The sequence below is a fragment of the Pinus tabuliformis genome, chromosome 4_2, assembly GCF_031772625.1.
Source record: "Pinus tabuliformis cultivar Carrire ecotype Pingquan chromosome 4_2, CPIR1, whole genome shotgun sequence".
In the NCBI taxonomy this organism is placed as follows: Eukaryota; Viridiplantae; Streptophyta; class Pinopsida; order Pinales; family Pinaceae; genus Pinus; species Pinus tabuliformis.
The window spans coordinates 258,689,808-258,716,770 of NC_142304.1; the positions used below are offsets into that span (position 1 = coordinate 258,689,808).

At 42.9% G+C, this 26,963-nt stretch overlaps 1 protein-coding gene across 4 annotated transcripts in view; it reads left to right on the top strand.

Annotated features, from left to right (window-relative positions):
* LOC149168975 (filament-like plant protein 7) overlaps positions 1-26,963 on the top strand; it is a 142,907-nt gene that overhangs the window by 57,859 nt on the left and 58,085 nt on the right. The gene's annotated exons all lie outside the window — the stretch shown is intronic.

Sequence of the window (26,963 nt, forward strand, 5' to 3'; positions counted from 1 at the left end):
TACTGAATGAACTATGTGAAATGAAGGCTAAATTAGAGAGGAAACTAGGGACAAAGTTACAACATTTTTTGATGGTTATTGAGGCCGATAATAACAAATACAACCTTGACGCTGACCCTAGAAAATGGTTGAAAAATACATGAAAAACTTCATTTTTGCTTCTCTAATGCACTTTGACACAATGCCTAACCCTAGCATACATCAATAAGTCATTAAATGCTGAAAATACAAGATTTTGTTGTAATTTACAATGAAATAAAAAGAAAAACGATTTTTATACTTTAAATGAGTGCCACAAGATAGATGGACTAGTGCCTTCTCAATCTAGGGCATGTTACCGCTCAAACTAGCAGGGGACCTAAGGGGAATCGCTAAAGGGCAAATGCTAGGCCATAGGCAATAAATGGAGTCTTAGCCTAGTATCACCTCAGCTAAGGCTCCCTTCTATTTATGGACTTTCACTGATGGGAGGAGACCTAGTATGTGTGGAGTCACTAATGAAGGATAAGTCAATGGATATGAGTGACCCAAATAACCCTTTCCCAAAATTTGAAGGATAAAGATTGCTTGCTTTGTAAGCAAGGTATTAGGTAATCTAGGGAAAGGAAGAGATGATTTGAGGGTTAGGTTTATGGGATAAGACGTGTTAAGGAGTTTCCCAATCCCTAAAATCCTTGTTAGAATTGGTATCCCGGATGGTTCTTGAAGAATGGTCTTTCAAAAGAGTGGGACCAAACGGGGCCAAGTGGACCCAATCTAGGGTATGCAGGAAGAATGTAGCAACCAATGGTATTCTTACCCTAGGGCCTAGACAAGGTGGAGAAAGGATCAAAGAAAATATAATTACTCAAAGATGTTGGTTTGACCCTGGGAAGTGCTAGCCTTGGGGATGGCAGGGCAAGTTTTGATCTCGGAGCTAGGGCTTGAATTTTCTCTCGCTTCCACTGTTGGAATGTCTTCAAACTTGGAGGAGGGCTAGAGGAAAGGCTAGCGCAAGAGACCCTAGGAGATCGATTTTTTTTAATGGCTAGCTTGTCGGGAAATTGATGCCCTAGGCACTCCAATCTGGCTAGACATGGGAGAAGGTGAAAGAATAAGAGTTTTGGTGACCACCCTTGGTAGATCAGTGCCTTAACCCTTGGGAGAATGGAGTTTATGTTGATTATGTGCAAGATTTCTTGGTTCCCATTCAAGGAGGCCTCAAAATTACTTCACCAACCCTCTAGATCAAGTGAAAGCAATCTTGTAGCTTTTATACTTCAAATGAACAAGAGGAATGGCTTATCAAGGTCAAATTTTACCCCTAGGAGATTTTGCTCATACTACATGGCCCATACATGGAGAGAACGTTATAATAGAGACAATCCCACAATATTAAGCAATGATTTGCATGCCACAATTAGCCCTAAAACAACGAAAATCCCAATCCGGCATATATGACAAAAGTAACAAGAATAACATCAAAATTTCGTACTTACATCAGTAGAGTATATCCAACCATTCACAAATGACAATAGAGAAGCTCCAAGAGAAGATAGACCAATAAACATACATCAAAGTTCATCCATAAATGCACCAATTCATCCTCCAGAAAAAGGCGAAATTCTCTAAAGAAAACAGAGATCCAATCCAAAGTTATGATGAGAAATGATCTCACCTCACTTGTATTTATACACATCTTAAGAGTTCGAATTAGCCTCCTTAGCCTACATAAGCCCCAAAAATAAAATAATGTGCTAATAATACAGAGATCCAATCCAAAGTTATGATGAGAAATGATCTCACCTCACTTGTATTTATACACATCTTAAGAGTTCGAATTAGCCTCCTTAGCCTACATAAGCCCCAAAAATAAAATAATGTGCTAATAATACATCCTTTTGGTGACAAGCCCACCAAACTAGCTCATAAATGAAAAGGTAAGCCTCTCAAGAGGTCAAATAATAATCTATGCATGTTGTAGGGCCCTCTAAGAGGCTTAATGAGGTCCATGGGTGCCACAATGAAGAATAGGACCCTCAAAAGCAGTGGACAAGGGGTTGGCCCCTTGTAATAACTCGTGGTGCTCCAAATGACATGTGGGGGCACACAAGTGTCCTCATGGGTCTCCAAACAAATCGAAGATACTTGCAGATCGCCTGCAAGGGCTAGGATAATGGTGTAGGTGATGCCACATCATCGTGCAAGTCTTGGATCATCTGCCAAGTGTATGGTGTAGATCTGGGGTTGGCTGGGCATGATGGATCAGGTGCGTCCTCCTCATCCAATAAGTGAGCCACGGTTATCTCTGAATGATTGTGGGGATCCATGAAGTGCAATTTGCTGTTGTGGAGGCCCACGACTCTCAACGCTCACCCTATATGTGCTAATGTAGCCCTCTGAAGGATTAAGACCCCGTATAGGGAGACCAAACCCCAAACGGAAACCATGTGAAATCTTGCATAAGATCCAATGCGTCTCCTAGCCTTCCAGTACAATAAGTCATTAGATAAATCGAGCAAATGAACTTACCTAATCATGGACTACAGGTGTGGACCTCATAATGGTCCGCCCTTCCATAATGGGCTTCGTGGTGTGCCAATGTTTCCTAAACTCCAAATGGGGTTAACCAAGTATCCTATTAGGTGGTTTCTATCTGTAAAGGGGATAATATAGTCAAGGTATGTTCGTCTAAAGGTGGTGGCATGTGATAGATAGTTGGATGAAGTAGGGGATGAGAAGGGGCAGCCCTGGGTCACATGTTGGGGTACAAGGGTATCTAATAAGAGAGAAGCCCACACTTGGGGTTTATAGTGTGTAGGAGGGAGAAATCGTGGAACATGAGGTGCCTCGGCTTTGATTTTTCACCCTTCTTATATGCCTTTTGCCTTTTTATGATTTTCTTTGATTAATTGCTCGGGGCTCAAGGGGTTAGAGCATGAAGTGTAAGATATAATAGTGGAATCCCCTTTTTAAGGTGGGGTGGGTCATCGCCCACCAGGGGTTGGGACAATCATGGGCTCCTATATGATGAAGAAATCTCATAGAACCTGTAGGAACCAGGGTGATGGCCATGATGATGGGGTAGAGCTCATGTATTGGCTTTTGCCCACGTGCTAAATGTTTTTGTCCTGACCATCTTTTACATTTTGTGGTACTTTTCCTGTTGAATGTGGCCATATATGCTTTTTAACTTTCTTTTTTAGCTGCATCAATCTCCGGGCTTCACTCCAAGCCATGACCCAAGGTGTTGGCAAGGGAAGGGGTGAGCTAACCTTATGTGGACCCGGTGGAGGGATGTGGACCCAGGTGGGAAATATGATGAATGGGAAAATAATGGATGGAAAGAGGGTAATATAAGCGGATAAGGGAGCGGGACCACGAAACCAAAATTATTGTTTCCCGTGAAATACCATCTCTAGAACCAATGGTCAATAAAAGAGATCCATTGGGACTAAAATCCAAGGTTAATTCCTAAAAGGGGTTTGGGGACAAAAGCATAGGCCTAGCTCTTTCTTTCCGCCAAATCCCCCCATTAATCCATGCCCAAAAGTGTCCATGATAAGCAAACTACAATAATCAATTTCAAAATGACAACGCATATCTTTAGATTCGGGAGGTACACCTTCAAACATACGGTCATGGCATATGGGCGAGGGACTACATGGCTGTTTCAGGTGGCAGAGAAATGGCACAATGAGCTAGCTGATTGTTGTAAGGGGCTACTGGTTGCTGACCGAGGACCATTTTGGAGAAATGTTTTCTCCTAGGGATATTACCCACAAATGGTGGGTAACATCTGGCACCAACTAGGACGTGATCTCTCAAAGAATTGGACAAAGCTACTCGAACGGGAGGTCACGGGAACTCTAACAATCTCTTGGTTACCGTAGACCTGTCACCTGCACATATACAATAGATGGAAAAAGAGGGGGCAACATGCTTTCATGACGTCTCATGATCGCACATGCTAATATGTTAGGCCATAAAAACAACAAAAAAATAAAGATATGTAAATTTTAATCTAAATACAACTAATCTACGATGAGAAATATCATATGATGTTATTTCTAATGCAAACATCAACATGCAATGCATCCTACTCTACCATGCATATAATACAATGTCAAGTCTCAAGGAAGGAGGTGATACGACTTAATTTGACCAGCTCAGGCCAAAGTTCATCGTTAGATTTAGCAATGTAGTAATAGTCATCCCCAACCCTTCCATGAAATCTTGACGGGTATCGGATCCTTCTACCAAGATGAAATCCCCAACCTTATATTCTTTCTTAGGCTTCCACTTTTTGCTTGTTTGAGAGATTGGTTGCTTGAGGATTCAAATATCAGGATTCAAATACCCTGGGTAGGGAGGATATGGGAACGTTTCTTGCTATCGCATGTCTCATAATATGGTCTAGGCTTGATCACATGCGGCGAATGAGCAGACTCCCTATAAAGGATAAAAGGGGTGCCATCGGATTGGGGGATGGTTGCGTATGATAAATCCATTTGAATATATCCCCCAATGGTAGCTCCCCATTTCCGGGATAACAACATCCCCCACAAATCAGGTATATCAATGACAATAACATCCATGAAGAGGGATATATCGGGATTCCTAGCCAAAGAGACCGTAAAATTTTTGATGATGCCTTCTACTTCCACAGGTTTGGTATTAAAGCCACACACCCTTTTATATGGCCGAGTGATGTTGAGACCCAATTGCTTCATAGTAGTCAAAGGCATGATATTGGCGGCAACACTGGAATCTAACATATAATTGTGTAAGAAGAGGTCATTGATAGCCAAAGTGAGCAAGAAAGGTTTATGCCCCGGGTTTTGGTCAGGGATGTGAATGTTTTGAAATTCTTCAAGTATTTCTTCATCTTGTATCCCGAGGGAGAGGGATGTCTTAAGTTGTTGCTGTTGCTTGAGAAGCTTAACAATTTCCTTTAGGGGAACATGTATAGTCATCTTTCCCATGGCAACCCCTATGTCGATGTCAAGTTTAACTTCCTTCCCCTTTTCCTTCTTCCTGTATTCTTTCCTAGGAGGATCCTTTTTTTGATTGACCTTTGTTGGAGGATTCTTCTTGGGAGGAACTTTGGGGATGGATTCTTTAGGAGGGGCTTGCTTAGGTGATGGATCTTCCTTAGGTGATTCCTTAGGAGGTGAGGGGTCTTTGTCCTTTTCCTTTCGGGAATATTGGACCCCTTTGAATCTTCCTTGGCTATCAGCATTAAGAATGGATTCTTCCTTTTCTTCCTTAAGGGTGACCTCACTAATGGGAGGATGCGTGTATGATCCTCCTAGCAAAATGTTGAAGACATCAACTTCCACGAGATTGGCTTGCTCATCTGTTTTTTCATCCTCACTTTCATCCTCTTCACTCTCCTCATCATCAGATGAAGAATTTGGCTCAACAACATTAGTTGGGGCCAATGTGTTTGGGATTTGAGAAGAGCTCGACCTATCTTCTTCATTTTGCTTTTTGGGAAAAGGATTTCCTTTAGGGATGTAACTCGGTTTTTGGGCCCTTTCTAAGGTGGTGATTTTATTCATGATAACCCTGTCATGTGCATTGGCTTCTTTGGTGAACCTTTCCACCTTTTTGAGAATAGCAAGGAGAGTTTCTTCGTGTTGATCTTTGGACTTCTCCTTCTTGGTTTCAAATTTGGCTTTAGGGTGGTCATTGATATTAACCTTTGAAATTCGTAGGTTTTCTTCAACTTCCTTCACCATTTATTTAGCCTCGGCCAAAGTGGATGGTTTCTTATCCCTCAACACATAGGTGAGGTGGCCACCCACGACCTTTATGAATTTGTCAAGAATGTTGGCTTCAGAGGGCTTCAAACGATCAAGTATATCTTTAACTACCCTATCAAAATTTTGAATGAATTCCCACACATCTTCCCTTCACTTGGTTATTTGGTAGAACTTTTCAATGTTGAAGGTCCCTGTAGAGCACCGTTTTCATTAAATTTACAAATTTGAGAAATCGAAGGTAATTATTCAGACTGTGATATTCTAAAACACAATTTACCTATTAAATACACAGTACATACCTGACTTTTGCTTTTGAAGTTGATCCTAGGCTGTCGTTGTTCCAAATTCGCTTCCGTTACCAAAAGACCAAAACCTCCCTACCAAACGGGGTACAACCTAGGTACTCAGTTCCATAATGCTTCCCAATTGATGCAATCTGGTCCCTCGTGCCCAAAAACTTCAAGAACAACCAAGGCTCAATCCTTATTGTTTGTAACTCTGTTAAAAAATTTCTCTTTCCTTCTCCCCAAAATTTTCCTCCTCCCAAAAGCTTCATCTCTGTTCCCTTTATATTTTTCCCTGATGCTCTTCTCGAACTTTCAGTTAGATGCACGACCGCCTCTCTTTTATGCTGGCTTCATGAGGAAGGTAAGGCATTTATAATTAGATGCAATGGTTTGTCTTTAAGATGACAATTTTATCATTACTTTTAGAACCTATACGTATGATATTACTCACCCTCTATAATATTAAGGTTGTAATGTACCTTTATAAATTGGTTGGGTTAGGTAAAATAACATATTATATTCCCTTTTGTTTGCTTTATGTAATATTCTTTTTATTTTTATTTTTGTATAACATGCATAGTATCCTTTTTAAATGTTCATTCCTTTTATTTATACTTTTTTTTTTTTTCAATGTGGTTCACGGGCACTGAGTGGTCGCTACGTCCACGTAGAGAAGCGGGGCAGTTCCACCCGAAGGGATCTGCCGGTCGGCCATATCAGGCCTAACCCCGAGGGCGTCGAGGAGATTTGACCCCGTGACCTCCCAACTGGGAAAGTGCTTAGCAACGGGAACTCGACCATTTGAGCTATCCCTCGGGGCTCCTTTTATTTATACTTGTCCCTTTTATTTATTCATATAATTTATATTCCATTTTAATTTTGTATAGTATAGAGTATTAATTTTTTATTTTGAATAATATTCTATTGTTACCTATTATGATGACGACACATACTAAAATACATATTTCAACATATTTTTGTGAGTTAGGTATTTATTTAGTATCTTCAACAATTACGTCTTTTATCCTATTCTTGGAAATTCTTCATAATTTAATATGAATTCTAGTGTAGTACAGATGACACATGCATATGTCGCTATCATATGCATGCTAATAATTCACATTTCGTTTGTACTGGTAGATGGGTCATTACAATCCCTTGGGCATTGCATGACCACCTTTTCATGAATAGTTCCTCAAATTCATGGGAGTCCTTAATGCACCCAGGGGGAAGGCTAAGATACCAATCTCTTGCTTGTCCCTCAAGTGATAAGGAAAAAAGCATCATGATCCTATCTTCATCAAATATCAATCTAGGGGACAACTGTTAGTAGAATTCTTCAATAAAGCCATGGGCAGTCCAAGTAGCATCCCCTTTGAATTTGGGCAACCATCAGTTAAATTTTTCAGGTAATGGCTTGGGATCATTACTTAATTTCAAAAGGGCAAAGACACTAACCAAGTGTCTTTCACTCTTGGTCATCTTGGGTTGATCCCTTTCGGAGTCAGTGCTTGAAGTAGATGCCATTTCTGGAGATGTATCACTGACTTTCTCGAATTCAGGGAAAAGGGAGGTTCCAACAGGTGATGGAGTTCGCTTTCCCCTTTTTGCAACAACCCTAGTTAAAGGAGGAATGTTGTCGCCTTCAAGTAAACTAGGGGATTGGACAATGAGTGGAGTCGCCAGAGGAATATTTATAAATGTCATCAATGAATCAATTCCTCAATGATTCACTAGGGAGGTAGACCTGCTTCCTCCTCGACAACGACGCCAAAATGTTACTGCTCAAACTAGCAGGGGACCTAAGGGGAATCCCTAAAGGGAAAATGCTAGGCCAAGGGCAACAAATGGAGTCTTAGCCCACTGTCACCTCAGCTAAGGCTCCCTTCTATTTATGGACTTTCACCGATGGGAGGAGACTCAGTATGTGTGGAGTCACTAATGAAGGATAAGTCAATGGATATGAGTGACCCAAATAACCCTTTCTCAGAATTTGAAGGATAAAGGTTGCTTGCTTTGTAAGCAAGGTACTAGGTAATCTAAGCAAAGGAAGAAAGGATTTGAGGGTTAGGTTTATGGGATAAGACGTGTGAAGGAGTTTCCCAATCCCTAAAATCCTTGTTAGAATTGGTATCCATGGTTCTTGAAGAATGTTCTTTCAAAGGAGGGGACCACACGGGGCCAAGTTGACCCAGTCTAGGGAATGAGGGAGGAATGTAGCAAGCAATGATATTCTTACCCTAGACAAGGTGGAGAAAAGATCAAAGAAAATATAATTACTCAAAGATGTTGGTTTGACCCTGGGAAGTGCTATCCTTGGGGATGGCAGGCCAAGTTTTGGTGTCGGAGCTAGGGCTTGGCTTTTCTTCCAATTCCACCGTCGGAATGTCTTCAAACTTGGAGGAGGGCTAGAGGAGAGGCCAATGCAAGAGACTGTAGGAGATCGATTTTTCTAGTGGCTAGCTTGTCGGGAAATTGATGCCTTAGGCACCTCAATATGGCTAGACTTGGGAGAAGGTGAAAGAATAAGAGTTTTGGTGACCACCCTTGGTAGATCAGTGCCATAATCCTTGGGAGAATGGAGTCTATGTTGATTATGTGTAATATTTCTTGGTTCCTAGTCAAGGAGGCCTCAAAATTACTTCACAAACCCGCTAGGTCAAGTGAAAGCAATCTTGCATGTTTTATATTTCAAATGCACAAGAAGAATCAATTATCAAGGTCAGATTTTACCCCTAGTAGATTTCACTTATTTTACATGGCCCATACATGGAGAGAATGTTATAATAGAGACAATCCCACAATATTAAGCAATAATTTGCATGCAACAATTAGCCCTAAAACAACAAAAATCCCAAACCAACATATATGACAAAAGTAACAAGAATAACATCAAAATTTCGTACTTACACCAGTAGAGTATATCCAACCATTCACAAATGACAATAGAGAAGCTCCAAGAGAAGATAGACCAATAACCATACATCAAAATTCATCCATAAATGCTCCAATTCATCCTCCAAGAAAAAGGTGCGAAATTCTCTAAAGAAGAGAGAGATCCAATCCAAAGTGATGATGAGAAATGATCTCACCTCACTTGTATTTATACACATCTTAGGAGTTCGAATTAGCCTCCTTAGCCTACATAGGCCCCAAAAATAAAATAATGTGCTAATAATACATCCTTTTGGTGACAAGCCCACCAAACTAGCTCATAAATGAAAATTAAGCCTTTCAAGATGTCAAATAATTATCTATGCATGTCGTAGGGTCCTCTAAGAAGCCTAATGAGGTCCATGGGTGCCACAATGAAGAATAGGACACTCAAAAGTAGTGGACAAGGGGTTGGCCCCTTGTAATAACTTGTGGTGCTCCAAATGACATGTGGGGGCACACAAGTGTCCTCATGGGTCTCCAAACAAATCGAAGATGCTTGTAGTCGCCTGCAGGGGCTAGGATGATGGTGTAGGTGATGCCACATCATTGTGCAAGTCCTGAATCATCTGTCAAGTGTATGGTGTAGATCTGGGGCTAGCTGGGCATGATGGATCAGGTGTATCCTCCTCGTCCAATAAGTGAGCCACAAGTAATCTCTGAATGACTGTGGGGAACAATGAAGTGCAATCTGTTGCTGTGGAGGCCCATGACTCTCAACGCTCACCCCATATGTGCCAATGTAGCCCTCTGGAGGATTAGGACCTCGTATAGGGAGACCAAACCCCAAATGGAAACCATCTGCAATCCTGCATAAGATCCAATGCGTCCCCTAGCCCTCCAATACAACAAGTCATTAGAGAAATCGAGTAAATGAGCTTACCTAATCATGGACCATAGGTGGGGACTTCATGATTGCTTGCCCTTCCATAATGGGCTTTGGGGTGTGCCAATGTCTCCTAAACTCCAAATAGGGTTAACCAAGTATCAAATTAGGTGGTTTATACCTTTAAAGGGGATAATATAGTTAAGGTAGGATTGTCCAAAGGTGTTGGCATGTGATAGATAGGTGCATGAAGTAGGGGATGAGAAGGGGTAGACTTGGGTCACATCTTGGGGTACAAGGGTAGCCAATAAGAGGGAAGCCCACACTTGGATTTATAATGTGTAGGAGGGAGCAATCGTGGTACATGAGGTGCCATGGCCTTGATTTTTTGACCCTTCTTTATATGCCTTTTTCCTTTTATGATTTTCTTTGATTAACTGCTCGGGGCTCAAGGGGTTAGAGCATGATGTGTAAGATATAGTAGTGAAATCCCCTTTTTAAGGTGGGGCAGTTCATCGCCCACCAGGGGTTGGGACAATCATGGGTTCCTATATGATGAAGAAGACTCATAGAATTTGTAGGAACTAGGGTGATGGCCATGATGATGGGGTACATCTCACGTATTGGATTTTTCCCACATGCTAAATGTTTTTGTTTCGACCATCTTTTGCATTTTGTGGTACTTCTCCTGTTGAATGTGGCTATATATGTTTTTTAACTTTCTTTTCAGCTGCATCAACCTTCGGGCTTCATTCCAGGCCATGACCCAAGGTGTGGGCAAGGGGAAGAGGCGAGCTAACCTTATGTGGACCCGGTGGAGGGATGTGGATCCAGATGGGAAATATGATGAATGGGGCAATAATGGATGGAAAGAGGGAAATATAAGTGGATAAGGGAGTAGGACCACACAACCAAAATCAAGGTTTCCTGTGAAATACCATCTTTGGAACCAAAGGTCAATAAAAGAGATCCTACGGGACTAGAATCCAAGGTTAATTCCTAAAGGGGTCTGGGGATAGAAGCACAAACCTAGCCCATTCTTTCTGCTGAATCCCCCCATTAATCCATGCCCAGAAGTGTCCATGATAAGCAAACTACAATACTTAATTTCAAAATGACAAGGCATATCTTTAGATTCGAGAGTCCCACCTTCAAACATATGATCATGGCAGATGGGCGAGGGACCACATGGCTGGCGCAGTTGGTAGAATGAGCTAGCTGATGGCTTCAAGGGGTTGCTGGCTGCCAACCGAGGACCATCTTGGAGAATTTTTTTCTCCTAGGCATATGGGGTCTAGATACATACAATTCTAGGGATTTCTTGGAGTAATAATAAATCCAAATAAAATAGGGAAAATTAACTAACTTACCCTTGGGTTTAAGATTTAGATTTTCAATTTTTTGGATGATTAAGGGAAAGAAAAGCTAGGGAGAATAAACTAACACACCCTAGGGTTTAAGATTTAGGTTCTCAATTTTTCAGATTATTAAGCAAAAGAAAAACCTATGTCTATTCGTCGAATACTTAGAAGAAAGGTTTTGCTCAATAAGGGACAATGAAGCAAAAACCAAAACAAGGAACAATGAAGCAAATATCAAATAAACTAACGTAGAAGTTAGCACATGAACATTCATCTCAGGGAACATAATACCATGATAAAGAAAATAAACAAACTTACCTCACCATGCAACATCCAACATCGACCATAAGTATCCATGAAAAGAGTTTACATCACATCATAATTCCACTCGAGAGAAGTCACTCAACTAGGTCCCCATAGAGCACAAGAGATAAGAATCATTAATCAAGAGAATGTATGATCCAATTTGTGACAATGAACAATTGGGTAAATCACTCCTTTATTTATACTAGGGTGACAAAGCGATTTAACTCACAATTAGGCTAAAAACCCTAGAAAATATTAAATCCATGATATAAGGTGAATACACTTGTTGCCACAAAATTTAGCAGGCCTTGGAGAGGGAAACCCTACAAGGTGTAAACTAGGCCAAGAAACAACAATGGGTTAGTGGCCCACTGTCACCACAACCAAAATCCCTTGCTCTTTACAAAGTTTCTTCGATGGGAGGAGTCCTGGTAGGAAATATATCACTTGTAATAGGTATTCTAGGGTTAATGTGTGAAATGATCTCACTAGGGAGTCTTCAAGAAAGACACGATTTAGGTTCAAGGCTTCACAAGGAAGAAATTCACTTTCTTTGGAGGGACCTAGAAATAAGGGCACAAGACCTAGGGTTTCTTAAATTTGACGAGTGTTGGAGTAACTCAAGGTAGAGGTAGGAGAAAAGGTTTCTTACAATGTATGTTAGCTAGGCCAAGGCTCATGAAACCTTCAACGAAGTCCTTAAGTTGAGGGAAGAAAACTAGGGTTTCCCTCTTAGGGCAAACACCTAGGGCAAGAGAATTTATGGATGAAATTGGAGTGGATGCCCACCAAATTGATAGGTGTTTTTGGAAGCCCTACCCTCTTGATGTTTAGGCTCTCTAACCACCAAAATCCTTCCTCCCTAGAAATTCGTACCATGCCCTAGCTTTCTACCTTAGCCTTGAAAGCACTGAAATTAAGAGAGAGAAAAGATGGATAAAGGATGAGATTGATCACCAACCAATTAGACTGGTTCCTTGTTCCTTGGGAGAATGGAGCCTATGATGATTTAGGTTAGCCAAACTTGTTTCCAAGGAGGCTGAAATTTGATCCCCTAGCAAGCAAATTTCAAGCATTTACCCACTCAATGGAAAATTGGATTTTTATGGGAGAACTTCAATGATTTCACCACTAGGACTATTCACCACATATTAGACATGTGTAATGTATGCAATATTCATCTAGATAGTAATTCAATTAATCTTCAACAAATTAGGGCACAATTTATAGTGATCTAGAATCAATAATTCCACACATTCGACATAGAAAAATAGATATTCAACAATAAAGTGTACTTACCAGACAACATGCATGAATTCTTTCCATTATCCAAAAAATAGCTGCAAGAAATATCCAAGATCAATTGCAAATGTTAAAATGCATCTAATAGATCCAACACATTCACAAGAGAACAAGTTCGATTCCTCTAGAGAGACAAAATTCCTCAATGAGGCCAAAATTCCTAGAGTGATGATGATGAGAGATCACAAATGAATGATCTCTAACATATATGTGTGTTACTAATGTCGAATTATTCCTGTACGCCCCTCAAACATTAAAATAATGGGGAAGAACTAATCAAGGTCACAAGTCGACCTTGTAGCTAATGTGAAACATAGTAAATCTCCCAATAAAAGGGTTGGAATGTTGATTTCATGTTGTCATAAGCCCTTCTAGGGCTTGTGTTGAGCTCCTCTAGTGCCATGACAACTGTAGAGGGCTCCTAAATTCAAGGTCTAAGGCTCCAACTTTAAGGACATTGAAGATGGTGTTGGCTTTCCCATGTCTCAAGGCATGAGACAAACCTCATTTGGGCCCTGGATCAACTGCCAAAACACGTGATCACTGCCAAGCTGGGTGGGGTCATGCTAGCCCAGGTGCATCATCCCGTGAATAATAAAGAAAATGCAGGAACGTTGTGGGTGTTGAAGGTGCCCATGGATATGAATGATGCTATACAACTATTCAGAGTCCCATGGCTCTCAACGCATCACCTGTGGGTGTCAATATGTCCCTTTAGAGAACCTGGACCCTAGTTAAGTTGCCTAGGCCTATAAATGGAACCACTTGCCAACTACACACAATATCCAGTGTTGCAACTTTTACCATAAGGTAGATTAATCATTATTGTATCTAAGTGAACTAGGCTTGAAAGAAATGAGAAAAATAACACTTCATATGAGGCTTCTCTTTCAAAATTGGGGCCTTAGTCATGTAATAGTGTTACCTCCCTAGGTAGGAGTGGTTAATAGATGACCCTATTAGATGTTCCCAATTGTGAAAATTTCAGCGCTACGAAATTATTCTGCAGCGCAGAAAATTTTGCTACGAAATTTTATTGCAACGATTGGAAATTATTCTTCTAACTGTAAATTAATTAACAGTTTGTTTGCCCATACAAAGTTAAAACAACGAATAATTCACTATTGTAAACTTCACAAATAAAAATTCTGCAGAAGATAATAGCGTTGGAAACTGAGAAAGCCTAGCGCATACACACATAAAATTTACACTGTTATTTTTAGACAATTGTCCGCGGAAAAACCCAACCTGGGAAAATCAGTGCAGTGGCCGGGGGTTTAATTATATGTAGCAGTTAGAAATTCTGAGTACAATAATCTGGATGTTGAAATTTGGCTGTCTTGCTGAGAAAAGACTGGCAAAAATAACTAGAGGGAAATTACCCTCACTCCGGGCAATTCCAGTACTGGACTGCCTCTGAAAAGCAAGTCATCCAACTGCGTCTGCGCAGGCGCTGTGTCAAGCTGAAGCTACCCGCCACACATGTTGCCCGAACTGACTGCTAATCAAGCCGTCCCACCTATTGCTGGCTGGGAAAACGTCTCTCTGACACTTTGAAACCTTTGTCTGGCCTTTGGAACTGAAAATGTCTGCCCTCTTTAGCAAATCGAACTACCTTTTGAGGCTTTTGCTTTAGGACTACGCAACCTCATAGAGAAACTTCAACCTCTTTGAAATTGCACCCGCTGGATCAAGACTTCCTCCAGCCTCACTGTCCCTGCCCCTCGTTGTCTCTGCTTTGATCTTTGGCTCTTTGGCAAGCGCTGCTGCTCTCTAGAAATCGATCTTCCAAGGAAATCGAACTACGCAAGTGTCTCAAGTGTCTTCTCCAAGACCCCATCGACTTCTTCTTATAATCCTTTGTTGGAGCACCAACGACCAAGATTAGAACTTAATCAAGGGCCCAAATTATTTCCCTGTCGATCCGTGTGAGTTTCTAGAGAATTCTCACCTTGACTTAATTAATTATGATTAATTAACCAGTTTTCCTAAGTTTAGACTTAAGAAACATTAAAAAATAGGTTAATAATCTAATTAAGCCATCTCTAGGTGGAATTTCTAGAAACAATTTCTGGGTTATGGAGATCTCATGTATTCTAGCCCCTCCACCAAGTTTCGTGACTAGAACACATCCGATGCTACAAAAACTAACACTCCCTCTTAGTGAGCACTGTGTTCTAGTGCTACACACCTTGCCACAACACCCTGTCTCTATAACGCCCTTTGTTACGCTGTTGATGTCTCCTCAATGTGATTGCCTGCCACTGCCCAAGTGCGCAACTCTGATGCTGCATCTGTGCTGCTGCTCACACTGCCATACTACTACCAACTCTGCATCTGCACTGTAACCCCTCTCATCTGTTGCTGCTGCAACTGCGACCATTGCAACTGAGAAGCATCCGATATACTGAATCAATTGTGATCAATATGATGCATCCATCTCTCGAGTCTTGACTGCTACTAGCTATTGCACTATCTACTGATGTATCTATGCTGCTTCTGACTTTACTATGTGCCACTTTGCACTGCTGCCAACACTGCACTATGCTCCTCAAAATCTGACTGCTACTAGTCTACAATTGTCACTCTGGAATTTGACTGCATCTCTAACACTGATCCATCTTGCTACTAAATATTGTGCCCCCCCGTAGCAAGGTGATGATCCATGAGGTGAACTCCTCAAGCATCCTACCCAAACATCTGCAGTTCTAGACTACAAATCCAAGTCGCCCCACCTCACTCCTGGAAGTATGGCTGTCATTATCACGAAGTCTTCCTCCAGCCTGGAGGACAACTTGTCGATCTCGACTGACGTTGCCTGCTGGTCCTGCTTCTCCTTCTTGTCCTTCTTTTTGAGAGGACATTGCATGTTGTAGTGACTGAACTCACCACATCTGAAGAACTTGACCTTTGACAGGTCCTTCTTTTCCTTCTTCTGCTACCCCTGCCCCTGACTGGGACCCTTTGATGCTAGGGCCACATTCTCCTCCTCCTTCACACGCTTTGATCTGCTATTACTGCTGCCACGGATGGAGCTCTTTAGCACAGTTCGCCTCGACTCCTCCTGCTACAAGTTAGACCACATCTTGTCCCAGCTAGGCAATGTGTCTCTGCCCAAGATACTTTGGACAAAGACTCGCCAATCCTCCGAGACATTGTTAAATGCCAACCGTACTAACTCTGATGGTTGAGGTGATGCCCCAACAACTGCAAGCTGATCTCGGACCTCCTGAATCCTGGTGAGGAAGGGATATATGCCTTCCCCTTTTTGCATCTTGACGCATCTCAACTTTTCTTCTAGGAACATCTTCCATTGCTCGAAAGTTCCCTGATATAGCTGGGAGAGAGCATCCCGCATCTCTTTGGCAGTATTCTTGCCAGATATATGTGAGACTATATGATCCTGAACTCCATCTAGGATCAATGTTTTGCCTTAGCCATTTCCTTCGTGTATTCCTTCAGCTGATCCACATCTTGGGGAACTGCCACAATGTTGTCTATGTAGAGCTTCAGGCCATATTTATCTAACAGGAAGGACATCTTGGCCTTCCAGATGACATAGTTGGAGGAACCCTCCAACCTATCCTGACTTCTAAGCCCTGCTGTGGCCATCTTTGAATCTATTGAAAACTCCCTCTTTCCCTTTGCTTGGCTGTTGGTCTGCTACCCACACTCTCTTCTGGAATGCACAGATCTGTTAGCTGCTATTGCCAATCTACAATAGGAAAATCGAGCTTTTGAGACTCTAAGCTCCCTGAGATAATTTTTTCCTCTATTGGGTGTGCTTTTTCTCTTCCACCTGACGCTAATTCTGCAACTGCAAACTGTTGCAAAACCGTTCTGCGTTCAACCCAAAATCTGCTTAGTGAAAATTTGAGCTGCTATTGCTCCCTCTGCCTGCTAGAATCACTATTCTGGGCAGCTCAAATTTTATGCAACCCTGCGACTGAAAATTGAACTTCCCAAGCAAGACGATCTACCTGCCCTAGGCTTTGCGCAATCTCAAAGAATTTGGGCCTGCTGCTCCCTTTGAACAACGAAATTCTCTTCTTTTGCTTTTGAACTTCCTGGCTGATCACTCATGCTTTGATACCATGTGAAAATTTCAGTGCTACGAAATTATTCTGCAGCGCAAAATATTTCGATATGAAATATTATTGTAGAGATCGGAAATTATTCTTCTAACTATAAATTAATTAACAGTTTGTTTGCCCATACAAACAACGAATAATTCACCACTGTAAACTTCACAAATAAAAAATTATGGGGAAGATAATAGCGTTGGAAATTGAGAAAATCTAGCACAGACACACATAAAGTTAAACAGTTATTTTTGGACAATTGTCTCCGGAAAAACCCAACTTGGGAAAACTGGTGTAGCAACTGAGGGTTTTATTATTATGCAGCAGTGAGAAATTCTGAGTATAATAATCTGGATGTCGAAATCTGGCTTTCTTGCAGAGAAAATACTGACAAAAATAACTAGAGGGAAATTACCCTCACTCCGGGCAATTCCTATACTGCACTGCCTCTGAAAAGCAAGCCATCCAATTGGGTCTACGTCGGCTCTGCGTCAAACTGTAGCTGCCTGCCACATGTGCTACCGAACTGACTACTAATCATGCCGTCCTGCTTGCTGCTGGTTGGGAAAACGTCTCTCCGACATTCTGGAACCTCTGCCTGACCTTTGGAACTGGAAACGTCTGCCCTCTTCAGCAAATCGAGCTGTCTTCTGAGGCTTCTATGGTAGGACTGCGCAACCTCTTGGAGAAGCTTCAACCTCTCTGTAATTGCACTCGCTGGATCTGGAAAACTTCCTCTAGCCTCACTGTTCCTGCACCTCACTGTCTTTGCTTCGATATCTGGCTCTTTGGCAACTGCTGCTCCTCAGGAAATCGATCTGCCAAGGAAATCGAACTGCTTAAGTGTCTCAAGTGTCTTCTCCAAGTGCCCATCGACTTCTTCTTATAATCCTCTGTTGGAGCACCAACAACCAAGATTAGAACTTAATCAAGGGCCTGTTATCACCCCAAGAAACTCTCCTAGGTTGTATCTCGGAGATGCTCGGGAACATTACAAACTCAACAAAATGTTGGAGATGTATGAATGGAAGGAATGATGCTTGTTCAAGCCAAATAACCACTTCTACTATGCTTAACTCCAGACATGGGTGAACACCCCCAAACTACAAGGCTTTAGACCACCAATTACTCACAGTTTGAGGATTAGGTGAACATGGAGAATACTGACCACACCAGCAGATGCACAAGACCATGTGATGGCCGGCTGCAACCAGTAAAGAGGTCTGCAAATCTATTTCCTAATGCACAGACAGGATGACAACTCTCTGGCACTAAGTAAACAGAAACCTGCATAACACATTCAATGATACATATTAGACTTCAACATAGAGGTGGGATGACAGCCCCTTTAATGCTAAATATCAAGAGCACATGAACAAATGCATAACAGGCACAACCTAGAATAGAATAGAAGTGGAAAGTGAGCAATTAACAACAAAAGAAGCTTGTATTAGCTGAAAATGAAGACCAGACGCTGCAAGTATCAAAGTAGTTACAGTCTCCAGAAGTTGAACCTTACATCAAAACTACAACCATCAACCCTCATCACATCTTGTTTTTGGGTATATATAGAGGTTGATTACAAAAATGCTCTGCTATTCTATGCGTGGAGGGGTCATAATGGTCGACCAACCACTTTAACTATCCAGTATGGGTCTCTGCTGCAATCTGCTTGCTTTGGTGAACAGACTTGATCTTCTCTGATATTTTGTTGTCCTTCTTGAGCAGGTGGAGTGCAATATGGAAGACATTCCATAACTGATAAATGTGTTGAACTGCTCAAGGCTTGTCCTTCTCGTTCTTCGGCCACTCTGTTTCTTGAATGCGGTTGTTGAAGAGGATATGCACCAGGTACTTGGTAGATGATCACTGTCGTCCTTTAGGTGCATGGCATGACCAGGGTGTGTTGACTTCATGGAGGATGTACGAGTGGGCGGAGGACGAACATCAACCGTTGGATCGCAGTGATCGATGGCGGGGATTGTTTTGCAGAAGGTATGGGGAGATATGGGATCGGGATGGACGAGGGCCGTTGGATTAAACATGGGAAGATCCAACGGTGATCGGGGGCGGAAGCTGCGTGGGGACTTAACGGCTGGGAGTAATGGACGGAAACGGGAGGCGGACAATCGTGAGTCGTCGGATCTCGACGGACAAATCCGATGGTGATCAGGCGGAAGACATGCATAGGGAGTTAATGTGCGGGGACAAGCGAGTAGGCGGTAAGTGGTATTGCCCGCACCGCTTTTGGAGGTGAGCAGTAATCGTATGCGGGTGAGCGATGCGAGTCAGCGAGCGACGCATGGCGGACGTGACGGGAGGGAAACCGCTTTCCCCGTGGGTTAAAGCGCCAACATGTTTCGGTGGCGGGGAGGCGGATGACGTCCGATCATTCCAGAGATGATCGGACGGTGGAAGATCAGCGCACATGTTTTCTGTCGGATGCGGCCGGGGACCGTTAGATCGGGGTGCAACGATCAACGGTTGCGATTGCGGCAGAGGGTTACTCGGTGAGAAACAGTTGGAGAAGGCACGCGGTCATGTTATCGCGGTTATAAGGGTTTGATACTTAACGCCTAGGGGCTGAAAGATCATGGATTTTCATAGAGTTATAGAGCAAAAATGGAGGTAGCAGGGTTTATGAAAATGCGAACGGAGTGAAGGAGTAGGAGAAGAACAGCTGATGCACATCCCTTTTGAGCGTAAATGACCCGATCAGGCCTGTATTTGATCCTCAAATTGTTGGATTATAACAGAGCTAACACTGGCTCCTTCTGGGGATGAGATCCTCCCTGTGAGGTCTCAAGAATTGCAGACCAATGCCTTCATACAAAACAAGCTTAAAAATATTGCCTAGTATTCCATTGGGCATGGAGTCTAATTAAGTCTATGCTAAAACCTGCAAAAGAACATTCTTATAATCATTAGGGCCCGAGAACCTTAAACAACATAAATCTTCAAAAACTAGCCATCTGCTGGGCCATCAAAACTGTTTCTCCTCCTCTCGGCCGGTTCATCATAGATCTGAAAAATTGGATTTATTTGATCATCTACCTCAAACAGTTTGGGGCATTTGACCTTGTCAGGTAGAGATGGTTTATATTTCATCCCCTCTCTGTATGCTCTCATCCTTGGATGTTCTTCATGGGAGCCTTTGTACACTTGTTGAACACCAATGATTGCTGTGTACTTGTCTGTGTCATTTATGGCCTGCACAATTAATATGAATGGCAAACCAATGTATTCTTGGGTGGAGGACACACAGACATCACCTGCTCCTGCATCTTTTTTAGAATAGTCCACATCCAAGGAGGAGTCCCAAAATTGTGCATCCTCTTCCTCTGCCATCTGACAAACTGTCCTTTCACGCTGTGTGGAGGCCGTTTGGGCAGGCATCAGAATATCAAGACTGAGATGATCAGTATCAGCCTTGGGCTTTGAATCATGGCCTGCCTTAGTGCCTAGGAGGCAACTATGAGGGATTGTCACTGGAACAGTCAGAGAAGCATAAGATGATGGGGAGCTTTCTTCTCCCTTCTTGTTCACTGGGTCGGGGATAACAACAGGCTTGGCAATTTGCAGATCTGCATAGTCATTAGAAGATGTGCTGGCTTAGGCTCAGATTCTTTGAGGATGGTAGGACCTGCTGCTTGGTGCTTCTGCTGATCAGCTTGTTGTTTTGTAGCTACAACAAACTGGTGAGTAGTGCCTATAGATAATGACCTCTCATAGGCAGCTCTGGTTAAGAAAGGGGCACTGCCCTTATCTTCCAAACCATGGACCTCATCCTCTTCTTCAAAACGCTCTTCCTCCATGACTATACTCTGAAAAAGGGTCTTCACCCTTTTGTCTCTGTTTACATCTTTGTTTCTTTGCAAAATCTGCAACTGCTCCTTTGCTTCTCTATATAGATCTGGACTTGGAAGAGAAGAGGCACAAGGAGCTCCTGCTACCTCAGAATATTGCTCAACTTCTAATCTGGAAACTTCAGAGGCTAATGACTCTATCATCCTGGCTAATTTTTCGATCTTAAGATCTGAGGATGATGAGAGCTCTCCTCCCTGACTTCTCCTACGAGCATCACCTTCGAGCCTCTCTGCAACGATGATGTTTGATTATACTTCAAAGGTTGCATCTTGCATATCAGCCAAAGAAGCACATTTTCTTTCTCTTAATAGCAGGCAGAACCGAGAATCGAAGGCATTAGCATAAGTGATCATAGCAGAAGTAGGGTTAGGCTTGAGTTCAGCTGGTATTCTGCTGTACATAATGTTGAATCTGATGTTGAAATCAGACAGTAGCTCACCATTCTCCCTCTGCAAGTTCCCAAATTCAGTATAATGATAGAGCAGATCTTTCTTATCCCCCCAATGCTTTAGGAACACATTATCTAAGGCCTCAATGTCTGCTATGGACCTAGGGGCTAATTCTCTGAACCATTTTCTAGCTTCTCCATCTAGGCTTTGGACGAAAACCCTCATCCACACATCAGCTTCATTAATATCTAGATTATCAGCATAGCTATAAAAGGACTCTAGATGCTCTTCAGCTGTTACTCCTTCTGTACCAGTGAACTTGGGCATATATTCCTGATAATCTCCTGCGGGCATGGCATTCAAAGGGACAGGCAAGACCAAGGGTCCATACCTAGCAGCAACGATTCTTTCTATCTTTGAGGGAGCTTGCTGGCCTGCCATGACTGAGGTGGGTGGACGGCTACTGGTATGAACAATGTAACGGATGACAGAGACAGAGGAATATGATGGACAACATGGGATGCTTTCTTTAGACTGAGATCTGAAAGGGGAATGAATGAACATGAGCTTTATGAATCTCTGAAGGTGATTTCTTCACTAGCAGAGATACATGGGATTTTTTGGGCTTACCTGATCCTGATGCTCCTTTTTGTGATGTTTTCTTCTGTTTAACGATCTTCTCAGGGTCAGGCACTGGTTCAGTTGGTGATTTCTGAGGATTTCTTCGAGTATGTCTCACAAACTGAGCCAGGACTATACTGTGGAGTCGCCAAAGTTTGGTCTTCCTCTAGTGGAGTCGCCAGATAGATGATTACAACCAGAAATGTGCCCAGACTTTGTCTATCATCAAAATCTGGAACTGTGTCATTCTCCTAGGGAAGCTGAGCTTCAATCTCCTTTCCCCGGCAACGGCGCCAATTAGTGTTATCACCCGAAGAAACTCTCCGAGGTTGTATCTTGGAGATGCTAGGGAACATTACAAACTCAACAAAATGTTGGAGATGGATGAATGGAAGGAATGATGCTTGTTCAAGCCAAATAACCACTTCTACTATGCTTAACCCCAGACATGGGTGAATACCCTCAAACTACAAGGCTTTAGACCACCAATTACTAACAGTTTGAGGATTAGGTGAACATGGAGAATACTGACCACACCAGCAGATGCACAAGACCATGTGATGGCCGACTGCAACCAGTAAAGAGGTCTGCAAATCTATTTCCTAATGCACAGACAGGATGACAACTCTCTGGCACTAAGTAAACAGAAACTTGCATAACACATTCAATGATACATACTAGACTTCAGCATAGAGGTGGGATGACAGCCCCTCTAATGCTAAATATCAAGAGCACATGAACAAATGCATAACAGGCACAACCTAGAACAGAATAGAAGTGGAAAATGAGTAATTAACAGCAAAAGAAGCTTGTATTAGCTGAAAATGAAGACCAGACGCTGCAAGTATCAAAGTAATTACAGTCTCCAGAAGTTGAACCTTACATCAAAACTACAACCATCAACCCTCATCACATCTTGTTTTTGGGTATATATAGAGGTTGATTACAAAAATGGTCTGCTATTCTATGCGTGGAGGGGTCATAGTGGTCCACCAACCACTTTAACTATCCAGTATGGGTCTCTGCTGCAATCTGCTTGCTTTGGTGAACAGACTTGATCTTCTATGATATTTTGTTGTCCTTCTTGAGCAGGTGGAGTGCAATATGGAAGACATTCCATAACTGATAAATGCGTTTAACTGCTCAAGGCTTGTCCTTCTCATTCTTCGGCCACTCTGTTTCTTGAATGCGGTTGTTGAAGAGGATATGCACCAGGTACTTGGTAGATGATCACTGTCGTCCTTCAGGTGCATGACATGACCAAGGTGTGTTGACTTCATGGAGGATGTACGAGTGGGCGGAGGACGAACATCAACTGTTGGATCGCAGTGATCGATGGCGGGGATCGTTTTGCAGAAGGTATGGGGAGATATGGGGTCGGGATGGACGAAGGCTGTTGGATTAAACACAGGAAGATCCAACGGTGATCGGGGGCGAAAGCTACGCGGGGACTTAACGGCCGGGAGTAATGGATGGAAACGGGAGGCAAAAAGTCATGAGTCGTCGGATCTTGGGCGGACAGATCTGACGGTTATCGGGCGGAAGACATGCACGGGGGGTTAATGCGCGGGGACAAGCAAGTAAGCGGTAAGCGGTATTGCCCGCACTGCTTTTGGGGGTGAGCGGTAATCATACACGGGGGAGTGATGCGAGTCAGCGGGCGACACGTGGTGGACGTGACGAGAGGGAAATTGCTTTCCCCGCGGGTTAAAGCGCGGGCATGTTTCGGCGTCGGGGGAAGCGGATGACGTCCAATCATTCCAGAGATGATCGGACGGTGGAAGATTAGCTCACATGTTTTCTGTTAGATGCGGCCGGGGACTCTTAGATCGGGGTGCAACGATCAGCGTTTGCGATTGCGGCGGAGGGTTACTCGGTGAGAAACAGTTGGAGAAGGCGCGCGGTAATGTTATCGCGGTTATAAGGGTTTGATACTTAACTCCTAGGGGCTGAAAGATCATGGATTTTCCCAGAGTTATAGAGCAAAAATGGAGGTAGTAGGGTTTATGAAAATGCGAACGGAGTGAAGTAGTAGGAGAAGAACAGCTGATGCACATCCCTTTTGAGCATAAACGACCCGATCAGGCTTGTATTTGATCCTTGAATTGTTGGATTATAGCAGAGCTAACAGGGCCTATATTATTTCCCCGTCGATCCATGTGGGTTTCTAGAGAATTCTCACCTTGACTTAATTAATTTGCATTTTTCTTAAGTTTAGACTTAGGAAACATTAAAAAATAGGTTAATAATCTAATTAAGCCATCTTTAGGTGGAGTTTCCAGAAATGATTTTTGGGTTATGGAGATTTCATGTATTCTAGCCCCTCCACCAAGTTTCATGACTAGAACACATCTGATGCTACAAAAACTAACATCAACCCCCAAGAGGAAGTGACGTGTGCTTGGTCCACCCTTCAAGCGATAGGTGCCATGTGAACATTGATGGAATGGAGGGGTAAGGACTCCATGACCAAGTGCCATGGTCCAAGGGACCGACTATGGCGGAATACCTCATCCTGGGTGTATAGATGTGAGGAGGGAGCAATTGTGGATGCATGAGTTACCTCAGTGTTTGTTTTTCCACCCATCTGTATTGCCTTTTACTTTTTCTTGATGTTTCTTTGAATGACTGCTTGTAGCTCGATTAATGAGAGACTGCTTTATATGATGTATAATAATTGTTACCCCCTTTAGGATTCGACAATTCATTTTCCATTAGGGGTTGGGACATGCAAGTGTTCCTTGTCTTCTATGAGGTAGGGCAACATTGGCCCAGAAATCGGGTGATGGCCATATGATAGAGGTAGAGCTCTTGGTGGGTTTTTGCCCACGTTCTAATTTGTCAGTCTCGATCATCTTTTTCATTTTGATTATTCTTTTGTTTTTTTTGTGGCCATCATATGCTCTTTTTTTTTTCTTTTAGTTGCATCAACCTCCCCGTGTACATTTTTAGGTCCTACCCAGGTATGAGGATGTGTTGGTTCCAAATCCCAATGAACCAATGGTCAATTAAACCTGAAGAAGGGAGGTGGAATAAGGGCTTGTAATGTAGGATGGAAAGTGGTTAATATGGAATAGAGAGAGATGGGGCTATGTTATCTCAATCATGGTTTCCCAAATAGTGCCCCTTCCTAAAGCCATGGGCCATTAGGGGAGGTCCCACTGGACTAGGATTGAAAATTAACCCCCCATTTAAGGTGAGGGAACAAGACTACAACCAAGACCCTTCTTTCTTCCAAGTTACCCCATAATCCATGTCAAAATGCCCAAATACAAACAAGCATAAGCACCTGATTGCAAAATGAATAAGCTACTTTTTGATTAGAATCCCACCTTCCAACATGTGCTCTTTACCAATGGGCAAGGAGGAATATGACTGATGCAAGTGGCGGAGATATGAATCACACGTCACATTGACTACTCGGTGGTCTCAAGGGCTGCTGGCTATTGGCTGGAAGAGATGAATAGGAGAAAAGTTCCTTTTAGGGGCTAACACACTTTTGGTGGGTAACCTCTGTCTCCAACTGGGATATGAGCTCACTGTAGAGCACATGATCCATGTACTCGAACAAGGGGTTCATGAGAATTCCAACAATCTCCTGGGTTCACAAACTTGTAACTTTCACATTACAATACCACTGTTTGGGAGCATGTGCATTGGGCGTACTTTAATCGCCCATGTTTTTCATAAACATAATAATCCTCCTCCTTCTTGACCCAGGCTCCTTTGCTGCTACTTCCTTCCTTGGTCAACCTCCTGATCTCTTCTTGTCGAAGAGCTGCCCACATTTCCTCCCAATTGGGGAGAGAAGCTTTGCCCAAGATACTCTGGACGAATGTCTCCCAGTCTTCAGTGACTGCGTTCAGGGCAGTCCTGACCATGAACTCAAGATCTGGTGTAGACCCCACAGAAGTCAACTGGTCTCGAATCCCTTGCAACCTAAGAAGGAAGGGATCAATTTCTTCTCCCTTCTGGATCTGGTACTGTCTCAGCTGATTCTCCAATAGCATCTTCCCTTGAAGGGAAGTCCCCTGGTACAAGGTGGTCAACATTTCCCACATCTCCCTTGCTGTGTGTGGGACCACATGATCTTTGACCCCGTCTAGAATCATGCTTTTAGCCTTCGCCTTAGCCTCCTTGTACTTCTGTAGCAGATTAGCGTCGACCGGAACAACAACTACTTTCAAGGCATAGTCCTTGATGCGATGTTTATCTAGGATTGCTAGGGTCCTGGCCTTCCAGATGACAAAATTGGATGCTCCATCTAATCTGCCCCGATCCCTCAATCCATTGACCACCACCTTTGCTAAAAAAATATAGGACTGGTTCTGTTCTCCCTCTCCTTCTGCTAATTCAACAAGATGCGGATCTAGATTTCTTTGGCGCAAGAAACCCTCTAAGGAACAAGCTCCTCTAGACTCCCTCTGACTCTTGATTTCCTTCACGGAAATCCTCTTGCCAAATGTCAAATCACTCCTCTCCAATCCTTCTTTGTTGCTGCAACCCGGATCTAGATTTCTTTGGCTAGAAATCTGTCAAGGCAGGGACTCCCTCTACCTCGGCTCTGTCTCCACAAACACTGTTCTGCACCAACAACAACAACGTCCCACCAACTCCTCAGATCGAATCTCCTCTGCTCCCCCAGCCCCAACAATTGAAGAATCTAAGCTCCATTGGCTTTGCGTAATCACTGCGTGAGCTAGATCAGCTCCTCCTGACCACTGCGTCACTCCTTCCTGGTTCAGAAAGATGACGTGGCTTTGTGTGAGCCTGATTTTCCCCTTTGCTTTTGCGTTGGCCTAGACAATTGACGCAGTTACTGCCTAGGATCCTCCTAGCTACTGCGTCATGCATACCTGGCTCAGAATGTTGACGTAGGCACTGCGTGAACCTCTGCGTCACCTCTTCTGCACTGCGCCACTCTCCCTTTGCGTCTCTGGAACAACGCTGCCCCTCAGGATAGCTGCCTCTCTGAAGCAAATTCTCTAGATCTCCTGACTGATGTCTTCAGTCTCCTATGATTTGCAATGCTTTGATAACATGTGAAAATTTCTGAATCTACAAATCATAAATCCTATTGCAATCACTGGTTTATCATCTCCTACTTGTTTTTACATTCAACAAGTTATTTAATTATTTAAACACTGATGAAAAACACCACTGCAGACTACACTAACATACTAATCATAAACTGACACAATATGAGACAAACACACAAGGTACACCGTTGTTTTTGGACCA